Source organism: Salvelinus fontinalis, chromosome 5, assembly GCF_029448725.1.
Source record: "Salvelinus fontinalis isolate EN_2023a chromosome 5, ASM2944872v1, whole genome shotgun sequence".
In the NCBI taxonomy this organism is placed as follows: Eukaryota; Metazoa; Chordata; class Actinopteri; order Salmoniformes; family Salmonidae; genus Salvelinus; species Salvelinus fontinalis.
The window spans coordinates 61,080,874-61,093,405 of record NC_074669.1 but is presented as its reverse complement, the minus strand read 5'-3'; the positions used below and the strand labels follow the sequence as shown (position 1 = coordinate 61,093,405).

The 12,532-nt window shown below is 40.9% G+C and overlaps 1 pseudogene; it reads left to right on the top strand.

The window, feature by feature from the left end:
• Positions 1-4,443: 4,443 nt before the first annotated feature.
• On the top strand, positions 4,444-8,079 carry LOC129855996 (CD209 antigen-like protein E; annotated as a pseudogene).
• The last annotated feature ends 4,453 nt before the right edge of the window (positions 8,080-12,532 follow it).

Below are 12,532 nucleotides of genomic sequence, written 5' to 3'. Positions count from 1 at the left end.
TAGTCCTCAGGGTTTTGCCTGCTACATAAGTTCTGTTATACTTACAGATATGATTCAAACAGTTTTAGAAAGTGTCTTCTATCCAAATCTACTAATAATATGCATATCTTATATTCTGGGGATGAGTAGAACGAAGTTGAAACTGGGCACGCTATTTTTCCCAAAGTGAAAACTCTGCCCCCTATCCTAGAGAACAATAGCTCGTTATGTACAGTTGCATTGCATGTCGTCTGTACACAAATATCTCTCTCCCCCAATGGGTTTTTATTGGCATGGGAAACATGTGTTTATCTTGCCAAAGCAAGAAACAAAAAACATCATTAAAAAAACTGTTTAAAAGGGGGGAGGAGTGGTAGGATTAGGGGAAAATAATAAATGAAAATATATACAAAAATATATACATTTTATATACATTTTCCCCCAAACTATATGGGGGATTGGAAATGATGGAGACAATTACATTGATGGAAGTTACAACTTATCAGCAATATTAAAGCTGATCTACCCAATAAAAAATTACAATTAAATGTACTGTAAACATTGCACTCAAATGTTTCAAAAGAATAAAGATGTTTCAAATGTTAGATTATCAGCTACAGTGTTTTAACAATGTGCAAATAGTTGTAGTATGAATAGTAGGGTAAGATAAATAAACAGATAAATATTGGTGGTATTTACAATGTTGTTTGTGCTCCATTGGTTGCCCTGTTTTCATGGCAATCTTGTTGCTGTGATCAAATCAGATCAAAATGTATTTGTCACGTGCACCGAACACAACAGGTGTAGACCGTACAGTGAAATGCTTACTTACAGGTCCTAACCATCAGTGAAATGTTTAAGTAAAAATAGGTATTAGATCACCTAACTTATGCGAGTTTGTCAATGTTTGATTTGTTTTCTAATTCTTTGTGGGTCTGTGTGATCTGTGGAAAATATGTGTCTCTGATGTGGACATACATTTGGTAGGAGGTTAGGAAGTGCAGCTCAGTTTCCCCCTCATTTTATGGGCAGTGTGCACATAGCCTGTCTTCTCACAAGAGCCAGGACTGCCTATGGCGGCATCTTTCAATAGCAAGACTAGGCTCACTGAGTCTGTACATATTTAAGACTTTTCTTCATTTAGGGTCAGTCACAGTGGTCAGCTATTCTGCCACTGTGTACTCTCTGTTTAGGGCCAGACAGCATTCCAATGTGCTCTGTTTTTGGTTGATTATTTCCAGTGTGTCAAATAGTTATCTTATTGTTATTATAGTTTGGCTGGGTCTAATTGTGTTTCTGTCATGGGGCTATGTGGGGTCTGTTTGTGTTTGTGAACAGAGCCCCAGAACCAGCTGGCTGAGACTTCTCTAGGTTCATCTATCAAGGTGAGGGCTTTGTGGTGATCTTTTCCAGCTCTTTTCTGGATTTTGATAATTAGCGGGTTTAGTTCTAATTCTGCGCAGTGTGCATTGTTTGGGGTATTGTGGATGCTGTAACAGATGTATAATAGCACAAATTGTATATAATCGTACACATTTATGAATATACAAATGTATTTTTTGGTCTTCATTTAATGTTGTGGTTAGGCATAAGGTTAGCAGTGTGGTAAAGGTTAGGGTTCAAATCAGATTTTAAGAAGAGAAATTGTAGAAAAAGGCCAGATAGTGATGACTGAAAAAAAGTGGTATTACAGACTTGCCTTTGGGATTTTTCTCTATTCATCCTTCCTCGATTTTTTTTTCACATCCCTTTTTCCTCGCTGCCTTCTCAAAATTCATTGGAAAATACAATCCTAGGGGAGGTACTTTGAAACTTCAAGGAGTTTAGGAGGAGAGGAATACAGGAAAGACTAATTGAGATATTTCTTTGTTGGCCGAGTATGGTTCCCAATTAGAGGCAGCTGTCTAACGTTGTCTCTGATTGGGGATCATACTTAGGCAGCCCTTTTTCCCACCTTCAGTTGTGGGATCTTGTCTTTTTGTGTTGCATGTGTTGCACTCCTAGCTTTACGTTCGTTGAGTTGTTTATTGTTTTTTGGTGGAACATTTATAATTAGAGAAAATGTACGCCTACCACGCTGCACCTTGGTCTCCTTCTATCAACGAGCCTAACAGGCGGTAGGCCCCAGGAACGAGAACGTGACCCGGGGGACTGCAGTTCCATCTGCTGTTCAAAGAAGGTAGAGCTGGTGGTAAAGGAGAGGGCAGGCAACGTGGGTGTGTGTTTGGGCTCAGTGAAAGACGTGGTGGGGTGGTTGAGAGCTCTACAGCCCAGGGCCCGGTTTCCCAAATGCATCGTAAGTCTCCATCATTATTACCACAGAATCCTTTTGTTCTAAGATGAACTTAGACTTAAAACTATTTTGGGAAACCGGGCCCAGGTCTCTGTCACCAACACTACAGCTGTACCTGTAGTTAGTACTACATCCGCCCAGGTCTCTGTCACCAACACTACAGCTGTACCTGTAGTTGGTACTACATCCACCCAGGTCTCTGTCACCAACACTACAGCTGTACCTGTAGTTAGTACTACGTCCACCAGAGGGCCACCTTTGACTCTGTCCCTGTATCTAAGGATCTGTGTGATGCTTTCTCTCCTCCTGTGGAATAGAGTAGAGCTATAGAGTTGTATAATAGTTAATGTAGGTAGATGTCATGTGGAACAGTGGAATCAGTGCAGAGAGAGTTGTGTCATTAGATGTAACCAGTATGTATATGTTATGTTGTACTGAAAGACAGGTTGGAGATGTGAATGTTTTGTCATAATACATGTGAAGGGTTTTTATTCCTCTTTCTATTCTATTACATCTGTCAAACTGAAACTATGGAGATATTGTCAGAACGTCTGCTTTTTCATTCTGAGAAACTCTTCACCCTCAGCATAGATAAAAAAAGACCCTTACTATAAATGGCCATTGGTGGCCGGTCACACCACGGGGGGAAGTTTCCCCTACGTACAGATCTAGGGTCAGGTTTCTCTCCCCCAATCTTAACCTTAACCATTAGTTGTGGAAATGTAAAACCGGCCTAAGATCAGCGTCTAGGGACAACTTCCCCCCTCACCACCAGTCATAGAGTGAGAGCCATAATGTCTTCTCAATTTGAAGGCTGGGGGGCTGTAAACTCAGTCAGGATATATGTAGTGTATATGTCAATTAACAGGATCCCAAATAATTTTAACAGATACAAAATTGTGACCCTATCAATTCATACATACATCATATAATATGATATAGAGTCACATCATGTATTATATTATCAAACTAAGGCTGGTTGGAGTCATATCATGTATTATATTATCAAACTAAGGCTGGTGGGAGTCATATAATGTATTATATTATCAAACTAAGACTGGTGAGAGACATGTAATGTGGTATATTATCAAACTAAGGCTGGTGGGAGTCATATCAAGTATTATATTATCACACTAAGGCTGGTGGGAGTCATATCATGTATTATATTATCACACTAAGTCTGGTGGGAGTCATATCAAGTATTATATTATCACACTAAGGCTGGTGGGAGTCATATCATGTATTATATTATCACACTAAGGCTGGTGGGAGTCATATAATGTATTATATTATCACATTAAGACTGGTGGAGTCATATCATGTATTATATTATCAAACTAAGGCTGGTGGGAGTCATATAATGTATTATATTATCAAACTAAGACTGGTGAGAGACATGTAATGTGGTATATTATCAAACTAAGGCTGGTGGGAGTCATATCAAGTATTATATTATCACACTAAGGCTGGTGAGAGTCATATCATGTATTATATTATCACACTAAGACTGGTGGGAGTCATATCATGTATTATATTATCACACTAAGGCTGGTGGGAGTCATATCACGTATTATATTATCACACTAAGGCTGGTGGGAGTCAAATAATGTATTATATTATCACACTAAGGCTGGTGGGAGTCAAATAATGTATTATATTATCACACTAAGTCTGGTGGGAGTCATATCAAGTATTATATTATCACACTAAGGCTGGTGGGAGTCATATCATGTATTATATTATCACACTAAGACTGGTGGGAGTCATATAATGTATTATATTATCACACTAAGGCTGGTGGGAGTCAAATAATGTATTATATTATCAAACTAAGACTCGTGGTAGTCATATCATGTATTATATTATCAAACTAAGACTGGTTGGAGTCATGTCATGTATTATATTATCAAACTAAGACTGGTGGAGTCATATCATGTATTATATTATCACACTAAGACTGGTGGGAGTCATATCATGGATTATATTATCAAACTAAGGCTGGTGGAGTCATGTCATGTATTATATTATCACACTAAGGCTGGTGGGAGTCATATCATGTATTATATTATCACACTAAGACTGGTGAGAGTCATATCATGTATTATATTATCACACTAAGACTGGTGAGAGTCATATTGTGTATTATATTATCACTTCATTTCAATCACATGTTTAATACTGATGAGCCCTGTGGGAAACATACATGTTTAGATTAGACACTAAGTCATGTGGTGACCAGTGTGGTGTTGATTTGACAGTTTCCTCTTCACTGTGGTTGACTATTTAAAAACATGTATCACTATAATAAGTCACACAGACCCAGGACAGTCCAGAGAGAACACATAGATAGAGACGTACATTAGAGCTGAGAAAAGTAGAAGTTACTGTATTGGACCACAAGTGTGTTAAGATGTCAGAGGGAGTCTATGAAAACACAGATGGATTTGAAGACGAGGAGCCTGATGCAATGAAGAACACAGACATTGATGGCCAATTATATGCCAACGTAAGAGCCTTCAAGCCCAGTACAAGAGATGGAGTTGTTGCTTCAGGTAAGATTGCACGGACACACACACACACACACAAACAAACACAAACACATAAGCACAAAAACAATTACAGGTGTGATAACCCTGTAGAACTCCAGCTTTATTTGTCTCAATCCTGGATGAAACATGACCAAAGATCTTTAATCATTTGTGATTCAGTACATGTTCAGTGGTGGAAGAGACCTTCTGGAGTTGCTGCAGTGTGTCTGGGGCTGCTGTGTGTTCTCCTACTGGCTGGGATCATAGTCCTGTCTGTCTACTGTAAGTTTAGTATGTTGTCACTGAGACTTAAGTAGCCTACTTAATCATACTTAATTAATAATGATGTGGTAGTTACATGTTTGATTAACTTTTCCCTTTTACAGATGGAGTCATTGGTCATCACGCCTCAACAGAGAGAGACCAGCTACAGGACGTAAACAGCCTTCTGACTAAAGAGAGAGACCAGCTACAGACCAAATACAACAACCTGACTAAAGAGAGAGACCAGCTACAGACCAGTTACAACAACCTGACTAAAGAGACCAGCTTCAGACTAGTTACAACAACCTGACTGAAGAGAGAGACCAGCTACAGACTGAGAGAGATGTTCTTAATGGGAGGTTTACCAATCTCAGTGAGTAAACATACAATAGTACACTTTCTTTAATCCCACACGCTTTATTGTGTGTCTGAATACTTTAGTATCTTGTGTGGTAAATTGAAAGAAATTCACGTCTTCATCTTGTAGAACAAACCTGTCCTGAAGGCTGGCAGAAGATTGAATCCAGTTGGTACTTCCTGTCTACTGAGACTAAAACCTGGAAGCAGAGCAGAGAGGACTGTCTGGAGAGAGGAGCAGACCTGGTGATCATAAACAGTAATAAGGAACAGGTGAGTGAGAGTGAGAGAGAGAGAGAGAGAGAGAGAGAGAGAGAGAGAGAGAGAGAGAGAGAGAGAGAGAGAGAGAGAGAGAGAGAGAGAGAGAGAGAGAGAGAGAGAGAGAGAGAGAGAGAGAGAGAGAGAGAGAGGATATGGGTGTGCAGGCGGTAAATATGATCAAACATATACGTATATATATTTATCTTTTTCAACAACAGGAGTTTCTCTTCAACCTCAACAAGAGAGTCTGGATTGGTCTGACTGACTCTGTTACTGAGGGGAACTTGATATGGGTGGACGGCACCCCACTGACCACCCCAAGGTAATATACTACTGCTCTAATAACACTGACCACCCCAAGGTAATATACTACTGCCCTAATAACACTGACCACCCCAAGGTAATACACTACTGCTCTAATAACACTGACCACCACAAGGTAATATACTACTGCTCTAATAACACTGACCACCCCAAGGTAATATACTACTGCTCTAATAACACTGACCACCCCAAGGTAATATACTACTGCTCTAATAACACTGACCACCCCAAGGTAATATACTACTGCTCTAATAACACTGACCACCCAAAGGTAATATACTACTGCTCTAATAACACTGACCACCCCAAGGTAATATACTACTGCTCTAATAACACTGACCACCACAAGGTAATACACTACTGCTCCAATAACACTGACCACCCCAAGGTAATATACTACTGCTCTAATAACACTGACCACCCAAGGTAATATACTACTGCTCTAATAACACTGACCACCACAAGGTAATACACTACTGCTCTAATAACACTGACCACCCAAGGTAATACACTACTGCTCTAATAACACTGACCACCCAAGGTAATATACTACTGCTCTAATAACACTGACCACCCAAGGTAATATACTACTGCTCTAATAACACTGACCACCCAAGGTAATATACTACTGCTCTAATAACACTGACCACCCCAAGGTAATACACTACTGCTCTAATAACACTGACCACCCAAGGTAATATACTACTGCTCTAATAACACTGACCACCCCAAGGTAATACACTACTGCTCTAATAACACTGACCACCCAAGGTAATATACTACTGCTCTAATAACACTGACCACCCAAGGTAATATACTACTGCTCTAATAACACTGACCACCCAAGGTAATACACTACTGCTCTAATAACACTGACCACCCCAAGGTAATACACTACCGCTCTAATAACACTGACCACAGAGTAAGGAGTAGGACTGATTCTCTGTGTTGTTCATACTCTAGGTCCTCCATACTCAACTAGTGAACCAACACTGACCACAGAGTAAGAGATGATAACTACTCTGACAATAAGGCTCCAATGTTCAGTTCAATCAACCTTTATCTATACAGGTTATTGTCAGGTACTGGTATTAATCATGATATCTGACTGTTGTTAACCCTGTAGGTACTGGTATTAACCATGATATCTGACTGTTATTAACCCTGTAGGTACTGGTATTAACCATGATATCTGACTGTTTTTAACCTTTGTAGGTACTGGTATTAATCATGATATCTGACTGTTGTTAACCCTGTAGGTGCTGGTATTAACCATGATATCTGACTGTTGTTAACCCTGTAGGTGCTGGTATTAACCATGATATCTGACTGTTATTAACCCTGTAGGTACTGGTATTAACCATGCTATCTGACTGTTGTTAACCCTGTAGGTACTGGTAATAACCATGATATCTGACTGTTTTTAACCCTGTAGGTACTGGTATTAACCATGATATCTGACTGTTGTTAACCCTGTAGGTACTCGTATTAACCATGATATCTGACTGTTTTTAACCCTGTAGGTACTGGTATTAACCATGATATCTGACTGTTATTAACCCTGTAGGTACTGGTATTAACCATGATATCTGACTGTTTGTAACCCTGTAGGTTCTGGTATTAACCATGATATATGACTGTTGTTAACCCTGTAGGTACTGGTATTAACCATGATATCTGACTGTTGTTAACCCTGTAGGTACTGGCATCATCCACAGCCTGATAATGGTGCTGGCAGACGAGACTATGGTGAGGAGGACTGTGTTGAGATACGTACAGATCAGCGTCCTCTGGAGGCATGGAATGACTTGTCCTGTGACAGGGAAATCTACTGGGTTTGTGAGAAAGAGTTTTAACATCACCATGACAACATACTGTAACACATACAGCAGCACACAGTGCACACTACTTCCTCCTTCATTCTCTCTCTCTCTCTGTGTGTCTCTCTCTCACAGACATTCTCTCTCTGTCTTACACCCACATACACAACCTCACACACACTGCATGCACACATGCATGCAAACCCATCTATTGTTGTGTTTGTTTGTAGTATTATATTAAAAAAAGGCCTACTTATTTCCTGTTTGTAACTTCCTGTGTTTAATACGTCATCAGGTTCAACATGAAGGCAGTACATTTGTATTTTCTATACACATCATTTCTAATTCAAATATATTCTACAGATATTTACATGTTCCAGTTTAGGCCTGGTGAAAACATTCATTCTCAACAGTACCAAACCACCATTACATACACTGTATAGGAGTTGACTGTACCACCAATCAATTAGTGTAGTAGAGATATCAAAGGATATTCTCTAAATAATATTTAACAGTCAGTCGTTGTTGTCAATTTACATATAAGCACAATATCAAATGCTCATACTTGACTGTTGTTCTCCTATATGGGTCCCAAAAGAGGGAAGTGTAGTGGATATTTTCAGTGGTTCAACCAGCTGTCACTCAAAAACTCCTCAACCAATCAGGTTCATTAAAAGAGAGGGCAGCAGGTAGCCTAGCGGTTAAGATCGTTGGGCCAGGAACCAAAAGGTTGTTGGTTTGAATTCCTGAAACGACTATTTGAACAATCTGTCATTGTGCCCTTGAGCAAGGCACTTAACCCTAATTGCTCCTGTAAGTCTCTCTGGATAAGAGCATCTGCTAAATGAATAAACTGTAAATGTAGAGGTGAGCCCCGGTGGTTTATGTTGTCACCTCATCCTCACTGGTTAAGACTACCCACCCTCAATATCCACTTGGAGCAGTGTGTAGTGTCACATCTATTGTCTGGACATTATAATGACCCATGTTTGTAGTCCTGGACCTCCTGAACATGTTGATGTATATCTGGGAGTAAACAGAGGGTCCAAATCAGCAGAAAGTTGAAAGGAAGGGGGAGTTCTGGAAACTCCCTGAATTATCTTGGGGCTGTTACATGTGATATTTAATATGTGTTAACAACTAGCCTTTGTTCTCCACTTCCCCCCTATGATCTATATCTTCCTGGTATGATAGTGTCCTGTCCATCATCATCATATGCTGCAGAAAATGGTTTAAAAATAACCACTGTAACAATCTCTCTCTCTCACACACACACACACACACACGCATGCACGCACGCACGCACGCATGCACGCACGCACGCACACACACACACACACACACAGACGCACACACACACACATGCACACAAGTAAGTAAACTTGTTCTATTTTTTTATTAGCATAGCCACAACTACTGTTTCATCATTTTGATACTTAACTTTTGATAGAGTTAACACCTACAACAGTCACACAGACAGAGACACACAGAGACAGAGATATCACTAGAAGCAGAAACTTAACTTTTAGAGGACTTGCAGTTGACGTACGACGCCTCCTGATGGCCATGTTGGAAGACCACCACATTAATTAGAAGCAGAGACTTAGTGTATAGTAGACCTACATAGAAAGAAAGACCCAGGTATTGTTAAAGATGTGTCATGACTGGCCTGTTCGGGTCAGGTTACCGTGGACCACACTCCTACAGAGACATCTCTCACACCCGCCAGAGGGGGAGAGATGGAGAGGTCTGGAGGTGGGGGTTTTATGAAACCTCACACCCTTTGTAAATCTTAAGGCAGCAGAGAAAATCACTTTGTCCTCTTACTGTGGAGGAATGGAATGTATGTTGGGCCTATGGAGAACCTACCTCAGAACAGTAACATGCAATAAAGGGACTTTGGGACAATATGTTTTGTCAGACAAAATGGTGGTAATGACGATAGATGGAATATGAAAATAAATGTCGTTATAACAAAAACATTTTAACTTGAAGAGTTTTCACAATATGTACCTGATGTTTGCACACTGTACGTGGTGTGGAAAATGTCCAGATCAAATAGAATGTTTTTGAAAAGATTAAATGTGATGTTAGTTGTCGAAATTGGATATGAGTAAAATCCAGACTTTGCCTCGTAACTAGTTACGCCCAGAGAACTTGACAAAAGACGGAAACACCTCTTTCTGACCCGAGGGTATAAAACATGCGAGTTAAGAATTAACATAACAGACTACGTGACCATGTGCTGCAGCCAAGGTTCTATTTGTTGTAACCCCACAACGCAACACGAGGTTGAAGAAGACAAAGGAACCTTTTAACAAATCTATGCTACGGATGAGTAGCTGTGTTTTGAATTCTAGCAGGACCACCCGGTTACCACTCTCCAAGGAATCGCGTTGTCTACACTGCTTTCGTTCCTACGCTGGAGCCCTGAGCTACATGGCTGACCATACTCAGAAGACCCCCTTTCAGAACAAGGGCGAGGAAACAGACCACTAAGAGAAAGGACCCTGACATCGTGTGAACAATCAGAGAGTTACACCCGGTAACCAAAGAAGTGCTGCCATCAGAGAAGGAGGAACTCTGTCCACAAGGAGATGCCAAATCGGAGACCTTTGACACGTAATTACATCATTATATTCTGACCCATAAGAGAGGCAGTTCGGGGCAAGGTTAGGGCTAAACTAAGCATTGTTTACAAATGTACCCAAGTGTGCTTTTCTCTTGTGCTCTCTCACTTTTTCTCTCCTTTTAAATCCCCAATTTGTGTAACATGTGTCACATTGTTCCTAGGCCGTCATTGAAAATAAGAATTTGTTCTTAACTGACTTGCCTAGTTAAATAAAGGTAACATAAAAAAATCATAAAAATAATTGTGTTGGCCAGCTGTGTGTCTGGGCTCAGTGAAGGATTCTGTGGGGGTGCTTGTGAGCTCTACAGCCCAGGGCCTGGTTTCCCAAAAGAATCTTAATTCTAAGTCCATCGTTTCAACAATAGGATCCTTCATTAAACTACGTTGTTTGTTTCATCAGGATGTTTCATTAAACTACGTTCTAATCAATAGCCTAGACTGTGTGTTTGTGTATGTGTATCTTATATTATCATTTTAGCTTGTTAGTAAATAAATAATCAACTCAATTGGTGTGGTACAGACTTATTTAGTGGGACTGGGGTTTGTGTAGATTCCCGGATTATGTGACGTTCAGGATGAGACTGTAGAGGGAATTAATGAATTAGCGACGATTGTAAAATCGATATTCTGATATTCTTTGAGTTAATTTGGGAAATAGAAACTCAATAAAAGCAAACTTTCCCATGGTGCCCCAGGATGCTGAGTTAATAATTACCTGATTAATTTAATCACGTAATTATAAACAGTTAATCATTATCGATGAACAGCAGCCGTCACAATCAATACAACATCACGACAGATGTCAAAGGTCATCTATGCTGAACCAGATATGAACTAGAAGGTCAAGTTTAACAGAGGTGAGATGGAGGAGAGGATTGTGGATATCTACGTCAGTGCAGACACCCTGAGAGACGGTGAGATCAGCACCAAGAGAGAAGAGACAGCAGACACTGCTCCTAATAATGGACCAGGAGACCAGCAAACAGGTAACACACACACACACACACACACACACACACACACACACACACACACACACACACACACACACACACACACACACACACACACACACACACACACACACACACACACACACACACACACACACACACACACACACACACACACACACACACACACACCCCTGGTAAATGCGTTGGGCAGACCGTATCACCCTCTGGAGAGCCTCGCTTCCCTGTACCCACTAAGTGCTAGTGAGCATGTATTGTTGGGCTGTGTAAACCGGATGCAACCCGGATACAGACGTCCATGAATCTGCGTATGCGAACGTGAATACCTTGAAAACAACCACATCTTGGACACAGTTTCCAGTTCTGATTATACCTCAGTGGTGTCCTCTGTCTGCCCGTTAACATGCAGCTCCTCAAACTGGCAGCTCTCTGCCAACCTCCCCGCCTGTGTCAAAGGGGCAGGAATCATCTGCATCAGCCTATACCAGGGCAATGGGACCCTCAACACTTCTAGGGCAGTGGGCCACAGATCCAAGAATGTGACCAGGTTGGACTACAGCTTCACCTGCTGTTCAAAGAAGGTAGAACTGTTGGTAGTGGACAGGGCAGGCAACGTGGGTGTGTGTCTGGGATTAGTGAAGGACTCTGTGGGGGTGGTTGTGAGCTCTACAGCCCAGGTCCTGGTTTCCCAAAAGCATCTTAATTCTAAGTCCATCGTTTCAACAATAGGATCCTATTGTTCTCAGATGAATTTACCTTTAATATGCTTTTGGGAAACCGGGCCCAGGTCTCTATCACCAACACTACAGCTTTACCTGTAGTTAGTACTACATCCACCCAGGTCTCTGTCACCAACACTACAGCTGTACCTGTAGTTAGTACTACATCCACCCAGGTCTCTGTCACCAACACTACAGCTGTACCTGTAGTTAGTAATACATCCACCCAGGTCTCTGTCACCAACACTACAGCTTTACCTGTAGTTAGTACTACATCCACCCAGGTCTCTGTCACCAACACTACAGCTGTACCTGTAGTTAGTACTACATCCACCCAGGTCTCTGTCACCAACACCACAGCTGTATCTGTAGTTAGTACCA